Source organism: Monopterus albus, unplaced genomic scaffold, assembly GCF_001952655.1.
Source record: "Monopterus albus unplaced genomic scaffold, M_albus_1.0 scaffold359.1, whole genome shotgun sequence".
Taxonomy (NCBI): domain Eukaryota; kingdom Metazoa; phylum Chordata; class Actinopteri; order Synbranchiformes; family Synbranchidae; genus Monopterus; species Monopterus albus.
In genome coordinates this window covers 17,558-32,836 of record NW_018128239.1, presented here as the reverse complement: position 1 = coordinate 32,836, position 15,279 = coordinate 17,558, and positions in this window count along the sequence as shown.

The window sequence follows — 15,279 nt, the reverse complement described above, 5'->3', positions numbered from 1 at the left end:
GCTTTTAATAAGTTTATTTTTGTCATCGGTGATTTGCCTATTTAGATGACACAGCTGTGTTCCTTTTGTCTGTTGAGATTGAGGATACACTAACATTTAAAGCTGGTCCAGACCACATGATTCACTGGCTGTACCAAGTTTTTTTGTACAAAGAAAATCCCAGATTTAGAGATGTGATCTTTCTACTTAACAAAGTGCAGCTTGTACAGAGAAAACAAGAGGTCCAAGACCATCCATTTTGTCATGTACAAGAATTTAGGCCTTTCATAAATCAGCAAGATATTAACATGAGCTTTTAAATCCTACTTATAAATCTGAGGGATTTTTGCTAAACCAGTGTTTGTCTCAATTTTGAGCTCCACTTGGACAGTAACACAAGAAATGTGTAAGGACGTTCTGTCTGAAAAATGTGAACTATGGTCAGAAGCTACAAGTTTTAAAAGCCACAACTTGGAACCTTGTTTAAGGTAGTTTCTGACCTCTGTTGACCTCTGCTGAAGACCTGAAGGATTCATTTGAAGGATGACATGCTTCTCTTCTGGCTGTGGTAAAGAAACCTTTTCAAATCATCTTAGTACATTTAAACCCACATGGTTGTCAAGCTTGGTCCCTTTAGGCAGGTTACTTCTGGGCTGGATAAACCACACAGGAAGAAGGCAAAATGCTGCCTTGCACTTCCTGCAGGGCTGACATAAACACTGCTCATGCTCCCCACACACTCACAATGATCTGAGCACTGTTAACACAAAAAGCCCTGAGGAATGTTACAGTAGTTTCCACCAACAGGAGCTTAGCAGCACCGCTGCACTTGATGACCAAATATGGGAATGATCCTTTATCCTGAAATTGAAGAACAACAGCATGGCCACTTCTGACCCTGTGTGTCCTTTCTTAGTCTTTGCTGGTGTCAAAATAAACCCGTGTTGTCCACGTTTGCAAAGCAGGAACTCAGGCAAAGTTTTAATCTATGCTTTAGTTTTAAAAAACAAACCTTCTGCGGAATCTGCAGACCTCTGACTTGGCTGTGCCCCCAGGTCAGTTGTCATAGTGAACATGGCAGACACAGAAGAAGCAGTGGAGAGATGCATCGATCTGAGGGACTTTGACAAGGACAAAATTGTTTTGATCAGACGTTTAAGTCGGAGCATCTCCTTAGCTGCTATGCTAGATGGGTGGCGAGTACCTACTGACAGTGATCCGAGGAGGGACAAACCATGAAGCAACTACAGGGGGTACATCCCAAATCTCTTGTGTCTTGTCTTTGTATTTTAGTTCCACCCACGTAAGATGCTAGGAAAATGTGAGGAGAGAAGACTTAAGGCAGCACGAGATGTTCCTTTCCTTAGATCCTTTTCTCTTCAGATCTGATCATCTGAAGCGTCCACTCACCAACTGATTTCTGATAAAGGGGCATGTCAGTTCATACAAAACATCTGTGAAGGATGTTCTCATGTATGCTCGCTCATGTCTCCTCCAGCAGTCTCCTTGCTCTTCACTCCTCAGAGCCGATATAAGAGATTCGGAAAGTCTGAGGACATAGGAACTACTGTATCTTATAAGAGATTTGAGATGTACCCGAGGTGTTGCACATTATGCTGGAACAAGTCAGGTTTGTGGTGGCTCCACTTCACAGTTTACAGGTAACAGATACTAGGGCACCTTCAGAGGTCGTGCAGGGTCCATGCCTCCAAAGGTTGGAGCTGCTTTGGCAGCGCACTAAAGACCAAATTAGACAGAGGTGGTCATAATGTTTTGGCTCATTAGTGAAAGCTCCCTAAAAAGTTAGTAAATTAGCATTAAAACAAGAACAGAAATAAGTTGTAAGTTGCCTCAAATGCAATACAGGAAATGGCAGCAGCGCAGCAGGAAAAAGAATCAGTCAAAGGCACAAGAAAACAGTTTTCAGTTTAGACTTGAAGTTAGCTCTGGTTTTGAATGTTTGTTTTTATTGATGCTAATGTTTCTCTTTGCCCATGTAAAGCGCTTAGAACTTCCTCTATGTGCAAAATGTGCGACATACAGTAAATAAAGCTGCCTTGCCTTCTGTGAAGTTGAGAAACTTGCTCACAGTTCACTCACAATGGTTCCACAGTCCAAAAGTGAACCATGACCCACCAGGAAACCATTGACTTGGGAAGCATACTTACAACTTACTTTGGTCATGAAAAGTCACAACATTTCAGAATCCTAATACTATAAGGAGAACAAGTCATAGTGAACTGGCATTTTAACATTTTATATGAGATCCAGAGGTCCCTGCTGAATCCTGTGGATGTATATACAATGTCAGAGGTGTCATTTTTCTGTAACTGAGGGTTCTGTTTTCTTTTGAGAATTTTGGCTGGGTGCTCTGAAACCAAGATGACTAAATGATTGTGGGTTACAGTGTTTAAATCCAGTCTCTGCAGCTTTGTGGGAAGATGCATACACATAGACAACCTGCAAACATACAGTCAAGCCCATGCAAACATACTCAAAACTTTCTTTATTGTCTTCCAGTGAGTGGTTAGTGGGTTGGTGCAACACAAAAGAAAAGAGTGTGTGCTTGTGTGTGTTGTCTGTGTAAATTGCATGAGTGTAAACAGATTCATCTGTAGCTTAGCATGTGCTTTTTTGCATGAGCTCCTGAGTATTTCTGTAAGTTTAGGTGTGCAGACTCTACTTGAACCTTCTTTGGGATGTGTTTGTCCCAAAGAAGTCAGCAATTTATGATGCTGCTCCAGTTGATCTGTGGCCTAGTTGCTTTGTTTGTAGGGTGACAACTATGTCCAAGAGATTCAGTTTAGACTTTTAGGGTTTTAGCTGCCCCAGACTATGTGTGCGCATGCATGTTTGTTTTTGAGCGATGAGAGAAATTTCTACTTTTTGAGGTTGAGCAGCTGGACTAGTTTGGGGGTGGATCATGGCTCAGAAGAAGCTGGCTGAACATGTCCAGTTATCAAAGCACCAGCAGATGAAACAGGATGATGACACATCATTTGGACTGTACTGGTTGAGTTGGCTGCTATGGCTCTGATATTAGATGCACATGCTCTTACAAATCTCCCTCCAGCTGAGATTGTGTGGTTCTAGGATATTAGAAAATCTCTGTATTTGTAATCCTTCCTTCCCTTGTCACATATTTCTCTCTGTTTCTCCCAGGTTTAAATACAAACTTGCCACCCATATGCACAAACACACAGTTACTCACACACAAAGACACACATCTTCACCGTTGGCCTCCGTCACTGCCATAATTCATACAAGCTGTCACTAAGTTGACTGTAAGAGGGTTCACTGTAGCTAAATGGAATTGAGTTAACCAGAAGATCCAATTCAGGTCTTAAGTTGGGCTGGATCCAGATTCTCTCTAATCACACTGGATCCCCTTCAGCTGAAGCTGGCCAGAACTGTTTTAGCATGTAAAACTGAAGTCTTAACATCAGGTAGGAGGCACTTTAAGGTCCTTTAAATACAAGTTTACAGTATATAAGACCTTATTGGCTACTCCAAAAACCATTTGCAGATAATTAAATTACCGCAAAGTCACTGAATTTAAGGTTGCATTAATTGCCACACACACAACCTGGTTTTTTTAGGACCTGCTGAGGGTTTAGAGCTCCAGCGCAGCACTTTGTCCAGTTGGTAACTGGACAACTGGGCGCAGCACAGGTACGTTCTTGCACCACACAACACTTAGAAATGAATGGGTTTGATAGTGAACTGCAGAGCCCACCAGGTCCTATCTGAAAATGGCTTTCAGCTGGCTCACGTAGCTTCAAATAGTTTCAAACTGCCAATTCAGATTTATCGTTTCCGGTAGGGAACAGTGGGGTTTATTAGCAAATTACTACTTTTAATGACTTGAACTGCCTTCCAAACTAATTCTGTGTTCTGTTGTAGATAGCACCGCTAATTTAGCTAATGTGGCCGTATGTGAGGAAGATTGTCAGAAAGGTTGTAAAATGTGTATACATGTTTTGACACATTTAATTATCTTAAAATATCAAGCATAATTGCTATTGATTTCAAACTCTTACTTTAGAAGATAGCCACCAAGTCAATGTGACTCTGTGGCACTGCTCCTAATGTTTGGAACTATTCAACATTGCCATGATCCGCCATTACTGACGGCCCTTATAAGGTCAGTGGAGATGTCGTCGCCCTCCTTCTTAATCCACTCTGAGTGTACCCAGATCTCTTTCAGATCAGGTCTGGTTTTGAAAATTAATGTATGGTAAGTTTGTGGAGGCTTTCGAGAGTCAAACAATCTGAACCCATACCTACAGTATAGTAACAAGAGAAATGTAGTTAGAAGCTTTATTTTTTTGTTGTCGTTGTAACATTGTGACATGCACAATAGAATTTTGTTTGGCGCCGAGAGCCCCGGGCCGCTGCGTGCATACGTGCTGCCATCACGGGCAACTTGGGGGGTTCAGTGTCTTGCCCAAGGACACTTCAACATGTGGACTAAAGGCACTAAGATTTGAACCTTCAACCTTCCGGCACCACTGTTGCCCCCCCAGACAAGCTGGTTTAGCATTTTTCCAATTCCAAACTCCCAACATCCACTTCCCCCTTAGAGATGTAAGACATACAGTACAGTGGAGACATGTAGTTAGACTCTGCTTTTTGACAGACTGCGAACAGATAGTGATGTAAATGCGTTTTGCATGATTCGTAGACAGGTGTTTCCTAGAACATAAATTCATATGCCACTGTGCATTTTTATGACAAACTGCCATACACTACTGAAGTGGCCGTTTCTTAGCAGCCTGCTTCTTTTCACAGACTGATGAATAGAGGTTGATTTTTGTCAGTGGAGTGTCTAATTTCTTTTTTCAAAGACCGTTTCAGTTCCACTTAGCTGTGAATGGATGATTACACTTCATCAGCACTGTTCCATTATCAACACATGATTACTCATCTGATTAAATAGTAGCCTTGCCAGACACACAACCATCTGGAGAAGAACAAGTGGTGATCTGACTGGAAATTTAGCTTGAAGCATGGAGACAGTAGCATGAGATATTTGAGGATGGATAGTTTTTGATGACTGAAGGTGCAACCTGCCTGCAAAATCAGTATTTTGTTAAATGGACTGTACCTATCTAAATGATAAAAGCTGATTTATCATGTTAATTCCGGGAATAATCAGCATTTCTCACAGACAGACAGGAAGTGCTTGTCAAATTTAAGTGGTACTTCTTAAAGTGAACACAGGTTGAAGTCAGCAATGCTAGCTAGCCAAGAGAAGCTAATCAAAGCTCTGGTACCTTTAAGGATAGTCATGTTGACGACAGTTCGGACCTCTGGCATCCGATATTTGGCTGTGGCTGCTGCCTGCTCCGAGTAGTCGCAGCACCGCTTACAGAGTCTGGAAGGGGGTTTGGAAAGGGAAGGAATGCAGCAAATCAGGAGGAGGAGCAACTGCAGCCTCAAACACACCGCCAACATGGCTGGCACAACCTGAGGGTGGAAAGAAAGGAAAAAAGAGGATGACTGAAAAAGCTAGAGAAACAGTAGGTGGAGTTAAATGTTTGTTTGAATGACACTAATGATATCCGACTCCATAATGAATCACATAATGCTATAATGCTTTCTCCAGAAGAACCCGTTCTAGATTCACCATTTCACACTCATACTTAGTCAGTTAGGGAACTTACTGGTTAAATCCATTGAAAAAGTAGCAGAGATGCAAGTTTCTCCACAGCTGTCCCAAAGTACCAGTAGGCAGTACACCCAAGAATGAGTAAAGGGCTGGATATACTGCAGTATTCACAGAGAAGATACCCCAGCTATCATCAAGCTCATCCTTGATGAGTACAAGCTCTTCAGATCTATTCTCTGGTAGTTGCTAAAGGTTTTCTGGACAGTGTAGAAAATAATCACTCATTAGTTTAGTCACTTTATCTCAGTTTCTTCTTCTGTCTCTCTTCTTCCCCCTTCCTGTCTGTCTCCCTCTGTTTTGTCTTCTGTCCCTACTTTAGTCACTGAAATTCATGCATGTAACACAAATCCTCTGAAAACCAAGATGATAGAAGAAGAAGAAAAAAATGAAAGGGAGATGGGAGAGAAAACAAAAATTAACAGGGGAAATAAAGTTGAGAGATAACAGCAAGATTCCCAGTGCTTTTAGTGATGACTAAAGGTTAACGGCATTTAAGATGATGAATGTAGCACGAGTGTGAGAAAACAAAATGACTGGAGCTCTGCCTCCATATTTTTGTCTATTGAGAGTAAAATATAATCAGTTATTATTTGAATCTGCTTCGCTATCAGAGCAGGGGATACATTTGTACTCACTTCTGTGGCATGTTTAATTATTTCAGATTTATTATTGTAATTTTGATTTTACAGCAAAGCTGCAGTGCAGCCTTTCATTTAGTGGGGGGGGGAAGAAATTATGCCTCATCTTGGGTTTTACGAGAATTAAATTTTTCCCAGTGGACTTCACTCACACTCCATCAGTGTAACTTGTGTTTTTATTTTATAAGGATGGGAAAGTTGGTCTTTTGAGTCCACCGCTCTGGACCAGACTGAGAAATCTTAACTACTATTGGTGGATTACCAAGACACAGATGAATTTTAATAACGGGTGATCCCTGACTTTTCATCTAGCGCCACCATTAGGACAAAAACTGCCGAAACTGCACAATGCTTTGGTTTATGACTGAATATCTGCAAAACGAACGACACTCTCAGATATGTGCTGTATTTAGTGCAAATTGACAAATGCTAGCACGCTAAAATTGTGAAGATGGGTTTAATTGTGAGCATATTAACATGCTATCACCTCATTAGCATTTAGCCTAGCTCACTGATTTGCTGTGCTATACAGAAGCCCCACATGGCTGCAGGTGTAGCTGTAGATGGACTTTTATGAAATCTCACTACAAAGTTCACCTGTAAGTGGGTTCGGTACAGCATAAATGTGAAAGGAATGAAGAGTGATACTAGTTGCTGCTTGCAAAAATATCTCTAGCACACAAAAAATGTAGATACATCAGGTCCTTATCAAATATTTGGCAGAAAGCTTTTCCCATATAGATTTCTAAAGCAACCTGCTGACATGACAGTTTCTTTTGCACATTTGCACACTGTACTTGCTTAGACCAGTCTCTTGTGCTTTGATATTACATAACATGGAAGTGCAACATTATGATGCATTAACCTGCTGTCTCCACTGTCCTACATCAACAATACTGACTCCTGATATGAAATGTGTTTGTGGAATGTAGGTCAGTAGGTTAGGCTCCATGTAATAAGAATGATAATCAGGCTAATGGATTAAAAATGTTATACAAATGTAACAAAACAAATACAAGTTGTGCAAGCATATGGAAAGACTTAAAGCAGATTGGACATATCTCACCATTTACACACACCCTTGTCATTTTTTTCTGTCTCCTTTTGTTTCCTCCAGGTGTAAACACAAACTTGCATATGAAGCCACGCAAATGCACAAACACACAATTACACCGTGAGTGTCTGTTACATCATAACCTCATTTTACCTCATCATACCCATCATCAGGACACTCCACCCCTCAGAGCTGTGTGCACACTTTGCATCATGAACTTGATGACAGACCGCTAATGAACCGAACACACACACACGCACGCAGCTGGATACTAGCCCAACCACAACACACATGCAACAGTCATAATGAATTCATTTAAGAAGCCACGTCTACAACGCCAGAGCATCAGTTTGGCATGCAGCTGCAGTCCGGATAAACCAAACACACACAACCTAGAGCGCGCACACAAACACACACGCCGCGCATTTACAGAAACGTGTCAGGATGTAGCAACGTGCACGGGGATGCTAGGGGTAAAAAAAAATCCTGCTGCTGAGTTGGCGACTTATGAATAACTTCTTCAAGCATGCACGTCTCTGCAGGCGCCGCGTCGCCGGGTGTTTAATCCGCTTTGTTAAACTCCGGAGGGTTATTATGCAGAGTCCGTGTCCACCGCGAGACGGACTGTCATAAAGTCGTTGTCACGTCGGGTAGGAGTGTGTGTGGTCACTTTTTCTTACCTGGTGAAGTCTCACTGCAGCGGAGGAAGAAGAAAAGCCAGCTGGTGTCAGACGAGAGGAGGCTCTACTGAGGAGCAACCTCTCTGTCAGGTTCCCTCCACCCCTCCCCAAACTTTATAGCTATTACTCCCACTGCTGTACCTTCACCCAGAGGTTGTATAACAGAAAGCTAAAAGTGGAGGAACTGTCACTACCCAAACAGAAATTTAGGTCAGTGCTCCTTCTCCCCTCCTTTCATTTCACTTTGCAATGGCCATGAATCTGAGCAGTAACAACCCCTTTTCCCTCCATTTGTCCCATGCCTTCCAGCTTTGCATGCCAAAAATATCTTCATTATATCACCTCTCATGGATTCACACTGTAGTTTACACAGCACTGTAGAAGTTTCTTGTAAAGCTGCTGTCTTTTACATAAAGGTGTCAGCTTTCCTCCACTCTCATCTGATTTTCTGTTTCTCTGTGTAAAAAGACCTTGTTGTAGTGTCAGCATACAGTAACATGGATAAGAAGATAACTAATGTGCTTGTAGAGTAATACAGATAAAGTTGATGTGATACAGAATACAAATCTGCCTTTGTTCCTCTCACACAGAAATGGTTTTTCCTGGTAAGCTTAACGGGACAATCCACTCTAAAACATCTGAATGAACTTTTCCAGATGTGTGAAATTACTCCAGCAGTCATATCTAACATCTGTGTGCCCTTGGTGGCCAGCTGACCAACCTGTAGAGGGTGGGGTCATGAACGTGCACAGAAAAAATGTAAATAATTTGGCGGTAAGTGGTGTGAAATATAAAATCAGCAAAACAGAGCATCCTCTGCATGTTTATTTTTATTGATACATAAAATGAAAACAAGGACAAAGCAGAATCCTCAATAGCTTTTAGTCACAGGCTGGAGAGTTTTGAATGTGCTGCTCCCTCCTGCCATGAGCCAGGAGCTGCTGCCAAACAGACTCAACAAACTCCCACAGAGGAAGCACAGTCACTTTACTAACATCACAGTATATGGACCAGCATAGACATTAAGTTAGTTTTGTTTTTATACATTCAAATGTTTACATTACATATGTTAAAATGTCTTTTCAGATATACTTACACACTGTATGTGTGTTTATGTTACACTGTGGTGGAAAGTAACTAAGTCCATTTGCTCAAGTAAATTTGCTTAAGTAAAATTTTTAGGTATAAATACTTTTACTTGAGTATTTTCATTTTGTGTTACTTCATACTTTGACTTCACTACATTTTAGGGGCAAATATTAAATGTTTTACTCTATTACATTTTTTATAACTTTAGTTACTAGTTACTTTGCAAAACCAGATAAATAAAAAATTACAGTATAATCATAATATTTTGTTAATCTCCAGTGGAAAATTCACTTCCTACCTAGGTAGGCACTAGTTCACATTATAAGAACATAAGCTAGTTAAAACTAGCCCCCTTTCGGGTGTGACATTAAATGTGGTGTACACAATGTGATACACAGTAATGCATCAGTAATTAGAATCCAGTAATAAGATGTGTTATTGTTAAATGAATCATTCTGCACATTGAATTCCTTGTAGTACTTTAAGTATATTTTGATACTAGTACTGTTGCATTGAAGGAACATTTTGATTTTGTCCGTGATCCGCATACAAGGGGCAAGGAATGTGCATGTGTTCCTATTCCTAGTTCAGATCGAGGGTCTGCCTTCTGTCTGTGTGCACTGTGCTACATGCACAGTCGGGGCTTTTGCTGTGCGGACACAAACTTTTGGCCTGTGTGTTGATGTTCACACAGTTTGTGCAGACGTCATCTGTGTCTGTGTACACACAAAGTATATCTAGCCCTTAACCCAGCACAGTTAGTCCATGGGCGTCCATGGGCCCAAGAATACCTGTAAAACATGTTTGACTTTAGCTCCCAGTGAACAGTTAATTACATTAACAATTAAATCATTTTTTCTTTTCGTTACATCTGCGACCTAAACCAATCTGGTAAATATCGCTCAAACACTGTAGCATAGAGGTGGGTTGAAGGAATTGCCAGCAAAGCAAACTGAAAACAAAGACATCATAACGCCCATCAGAAGAAACTTCTTCATTATTTCGAATAGAGCCTAAGATGAACTGAGGAGGGAAGTTCTATTTAGTAAGCAGAGTGGTGTTAAAGGAATAAAATGACTCATTTTTAGTAGCCTTGGCCTGGAGCCAACTTGCACTTGTACATTTTTATTGGTTGAAGCTATGGAAGGATGGCTGGAAGGGCGAGAACAGCTAATTATGTGGCAAGCAAACCCAAGCTCCTTCATAAGGTTCTTTTGTTACCAGCTGCATTTTCCCCACTTACTGCCTCAGTGAATTTCTGCAGCATGCTTCAATACTGGGTCATTTAGCCTGGAAACAACCACCCCAGGTCATCTATATGGATATATAGCTATATCCATATATCCATGTATTGGATGCCATCATCTCTCTTGTCTAGTTTAGAAATGTCAGCAAGAGAGCGACAGGCCTTTTGTCATCATGAGAATATTTTTGGTTTATTATCTCAGCGCATTCCTTTGCAGCCCTCTTCTTCTATATTTCCCATGCCCTAACATTACAAGAAATCCATAGCCATCCCTTTCTTCAGCCTAGCTCACCATCACCTGGGTCTCCTCCTGTCACTCAGGGTTTTGGCCACGTTCTGCTTCTGTTTCTTGTTAGCCTGCTCAGCCTGGTGAGCAAACACTTGAGAAAGATGTAGGAGTTTGTATTTCTGTAGTGAAGACAAAGCATGAAGGATGAGGGGAAACCTCCCAAGGGAGGATATTTGTCTTACTACTCCTCACTGCTTTCGGCGTTTAGAGTAGAAGAAGCTGCCCTGAGGCATCATAACCATATTGAGTCCTTCTCTGGATTTTCGATCAATTTCCTTATATATTAATGCAGTGGACTCAACTAAACTATCTCATAAGCCTTCATATTTGCTGCTCATTACCAATCCTTTATAAAATGCCTGCATTTACATAATATTGCAGTTTTGAGTAATAACTATATAAACTGGTGCTAATTGCAGGTGGAGGGAAGGGTTTTGATCCTTAGTGCAAGCAGAATTTTCCTCTGACTCAGACTGGATTCAGGCAGACATTTGCTCTGCATTAAAACAATGCATTGGTGGGTGTGTGTTACCTCTTCTACCAGTGAGACAATAAAACATGATCTGGGAAGTCTAGTTGGAGAAACTGATTTGAATTTAAATCTTATTAGACACCAAAACATGGCTCAGCGCTTTCTAATGCTAACAGACAGGATTGTACAACTGTGGAAAGTTTGCCTGGCATCAGCTGTTTTGTCTTTGGTTGTGATGACATCATGGTAAACAACTTTTTTCTGCATGATTTTGCATCATTTTGTAGGTCAAGGCTGAGTTTTGGCTTCCATATTAACGTAGAAGGTTGGTGTAGTCATTAGGGGGAAATAGCCTGGTTAAGACCTGGGGGTGGGGGTCAAGGGTAAAAATTAAAATCCAGGTTAAGGTCAGGTACGAGGTAATAGTAAATGGGCGGTTGGTGATTGTAGTGATGTGTTGATTTTGTATTGACTCTGTGGGACCGTGTGTGTTGTTGTGTCATACACAACTGCACGCCGAGCTGTAGGTCCACTTGAAAAGAACTGAACATGAATCCAGTACTGTGCAAAAGTCTTAGGCCACCATTAGCTTTGCTGGTTTAACAATGCTGTAATGATAATTTATATTTGTTTCTTAGTCTCATTATTAAGATATAACCAAAAAATACAGGAAATATGTCCACAATAATAAAAAAACAAGATATTCAGAATAAAATGGCTTCCACAGTCTGACCTCCCTTTGCTCTTAGCAGTCTGAATTCTTTTGCTGAGACGTTCTTGAAGTCTAGAAACCATTACAGACCCTCCACCGCATTTCGCCGAAGGCTGCTACAGTCGTTCTTCCACCTCTCTCTGATTTTTCTCGCAGATTTTTTTTCCTGACATTTTTGTGTTTTCTTAGTACTGTGTACATCATTCCTATACTTTCTAGTTCTATTTTGATAAATAAATCTATATCTAGTCATAATAACATTGCTAAAACAACTATTCTAATGGCGGTCTAAGACTTGTGCACCATACTGTACACCTTTATCGTGGCAGCTTCGCTGAGCACAAGTTCAAAAGTTCAATACCTGATTTGTGCAAAACTGAAAGGCTGGGTGCAGAAAAGAATAACATCACAAATAGTCACAAAAGAAGGTAAAATACAATGCTAGACGCATCAAATACTAGGATCTCACTCTGGGCTTTGCTAGTGCACTTTCACAGATGCACGTTGTCTTTTTTTTTTTAGTCCTGACTCATCTTCTGTTAGTTAATATAACCAGTGGGTTTGTGACTTTTACCAACAATCTTCTATTCTTCAAATGATGTTTAGGACATTTTCTTAACTGTTTTATGCAGAAGTCTTCATTTTCATCTGAGTCTGCAATCACTTTTTTTTTGTTTTACTGCTGTTGGCCTTGGTATGTTCCAAGTCAGTCCACACTTCCTTCAGCTTGGCCGTTTCATTCATTGGCTTCCCAATTTTCTGTATTCAGTATGTGTCCATTAACAGCAGGCCAAGGAGAATCAGCACTTGGCTGCAGATGTGATTTTCCATGTCTTTGTTCATCTGATCTGATATTTGTTGAACTGTTCGGTTCATTGTAAGAGCAGAGAAGGGAGTAAATCAAGAGGTTTTATGGGACACCGCAGTTTCATCTCAGTGACTTGGGTGAAAATATGGTGCTGAATAAGATATGATAGATATTCACAGTTGTAACCCACTTTTCTGGTCCACAACTTTACTGTTCTGGTTCAGTTGCTGCTCTTGTCAACATCGCTCCTGGCCAGATCAGTCAGATGTTTTCTGTTGGACACTACCTGTACATGGTGGAGCATTTAGCTGCTAAAGAGCCAGATGTTTCCCTCAGGATTCAGTGGCAAGCAAAGCAGAGATAAAAGGAAGATGAATATTGGATGTAATTTCTCAGATGACAAAAACGAAATGACACAATGCTAATGTTGCTCCATATCTGCTAGATTTGCAAGTACGCATGTATGCTAATCTTTGATATATCAACTTTATAATTAAAAAAATGGTTGAATAATGTTTAATCCAACAATCACAATGGGGTTATTAAACTGAACTGAAAATGAGCATGCAATGAAATCTAGACGTAGTAAAACTCTATTTAATTCTAAAAGGTAGCTCATCAATAAATAGGTATTTGAAAGGACTGTGTTGTTGCATTGCTATAAATGCACAGAATAAGAAACTCAAATTATTTTGTTTAATCTGGCAATCAAAACTCTAAATCATAAAACCTAATTAGAGTTTTTTCTGGAAGTTCATTCGTACCGTTTCATCTACCAGGTTTAAACCACAAGCTTTGGTTGATAAAAATAGGTGCACGTTCCTTTAACACTATGTTGCACAGATGTGAGCTACACTAGTAGAAATCACTGTGATATTGTAATAATACAGAAACATCAGAGTGATGAAAGTGAGGCTGAATGCATGCTCCCTCACAAGTCAGAAGTATTCACACTCCATTGGTGCCATGTTGAATAATATCGTCGGAACCTCTGTCATATTGTCTTTTGCTCTGTGTGTGTCTCTGTTCCTCTTTATCTCTCAGCATCTTTACCAGCCCTTTTTCATTGTGGAGCTGTATCATCTCCCAGCTCTGTGCGACACCTTTCTGTGGAAACTAAACATGGAAGAAGACAAGACAGATGGTGGAAGAGGCCAGGGGAGTTAGCAGTGTGTGTGTGCAATGAATACAATTTAGAGGAGGCTGGAGTGTGTTGCCTCTCTCTCTTTTTGACTTTGTCTGCTTTACATATGTGTGTGTGTGTGTGTGTGTGTGTGTGTGTGTGTGTGTATTTGTGTGTGCATGACAGAGTAATAAATGAGCCACAACCTAAGAGCTACCTCTATGAACTGGGAAGCTCATTACAGAGGAGCAGTGTTTATGGGCTATAGTTACAGATATAACTTAAATATATTCATAGAAACTCACAAACACAGCTTTACACTGCTTCTCTCTGCAGTGGCTTATGTGTTAGAACTGAACACACTGGTAAACAGGAAGCTGGACCGTCAGCTCACCTGTGAAAGATATTTGGCTATAGTAGGTGTCAGTTGATCATAAGTATTGATTATTGCTCTTTATTGACATGTGTTCAAAGACGTTTTTGTATTGTAGTTTAGAAGTTACAGCCTGTACCTGGCCAACGGAGTAAATCTGCTTGTGGCAGTGCCCCCACCTGGACTCTGGACTCTGAATGCTCAAAGCTGACATTCCTTGCGCTTTCCCATTAATAGAGCGATATTATATATTTACTTATTTCTTTTGGTTTATGTATGACCTGTGAACAAGTAGGCACTTCTTGGAATAAACACAATTGGCTGGTATTTATTGTTGGTATGTGACTTATCTGCATTATATTTTATCATTTTGAATCACGTGTACATTGTCACATTTTTTACAGAGTAATACTTTTTCTAAGTAACTTTAATTAACATAACTATATTTCTCCGTAAGCGTAGCTTTGCTGTAGTGTGAAGGAATTGGTAGCTTGGAAAACTGTGCTTGCAAAGTAGCTTCTCCAAGACTGACAACGACTAAATATGGACTTAATAACCTAACCACTTGTGTTGGCTGTGTATTATTGACCACATTCCCATTTCCATGAATCTGCTGTCAAAACTGACTCTATTGACGCTCCAAACAAAATACGGGTGAAAAATTAAACATGACATCCAACACTGTAGCGTGTAACACTTCCTCATTTGATCTGCCTCTCTCCTTTCTCTCTCTCCATCTTTTTGCATCTACTGTTCTCCTTCTTCCATCACTTTTCTCCTCTTCCTTCTGTAGTCTCCTGTCATGCTCACTCTCCATGCCCTCTCCCCCGTCTCCCTCACATCATTTAGGTCATGCTATTTATTAGATTTGAACATGCCTTTATAGAGGTTTCCATCCTTTGGCTTTGGGGTCATTTTCTGTCCATCTTTTTCATTTCCATATCCTCCTCCTATATTCCTCGTTCTCATCTTTTTTAAGTACCTTTGAATCCTTTTACCTTCAGCTCACCTTCCATCTCCTCTTTCTCTCCGATTAACTCGCTTCTATTCTTTTGTGTGCACCATTACCTTCTTTCTTTTGCTGTGCTGTCACTTTCTGTTCCTTCTGGTATTCTTCCAACTTATACCTTAGCTCCTACCTTTTT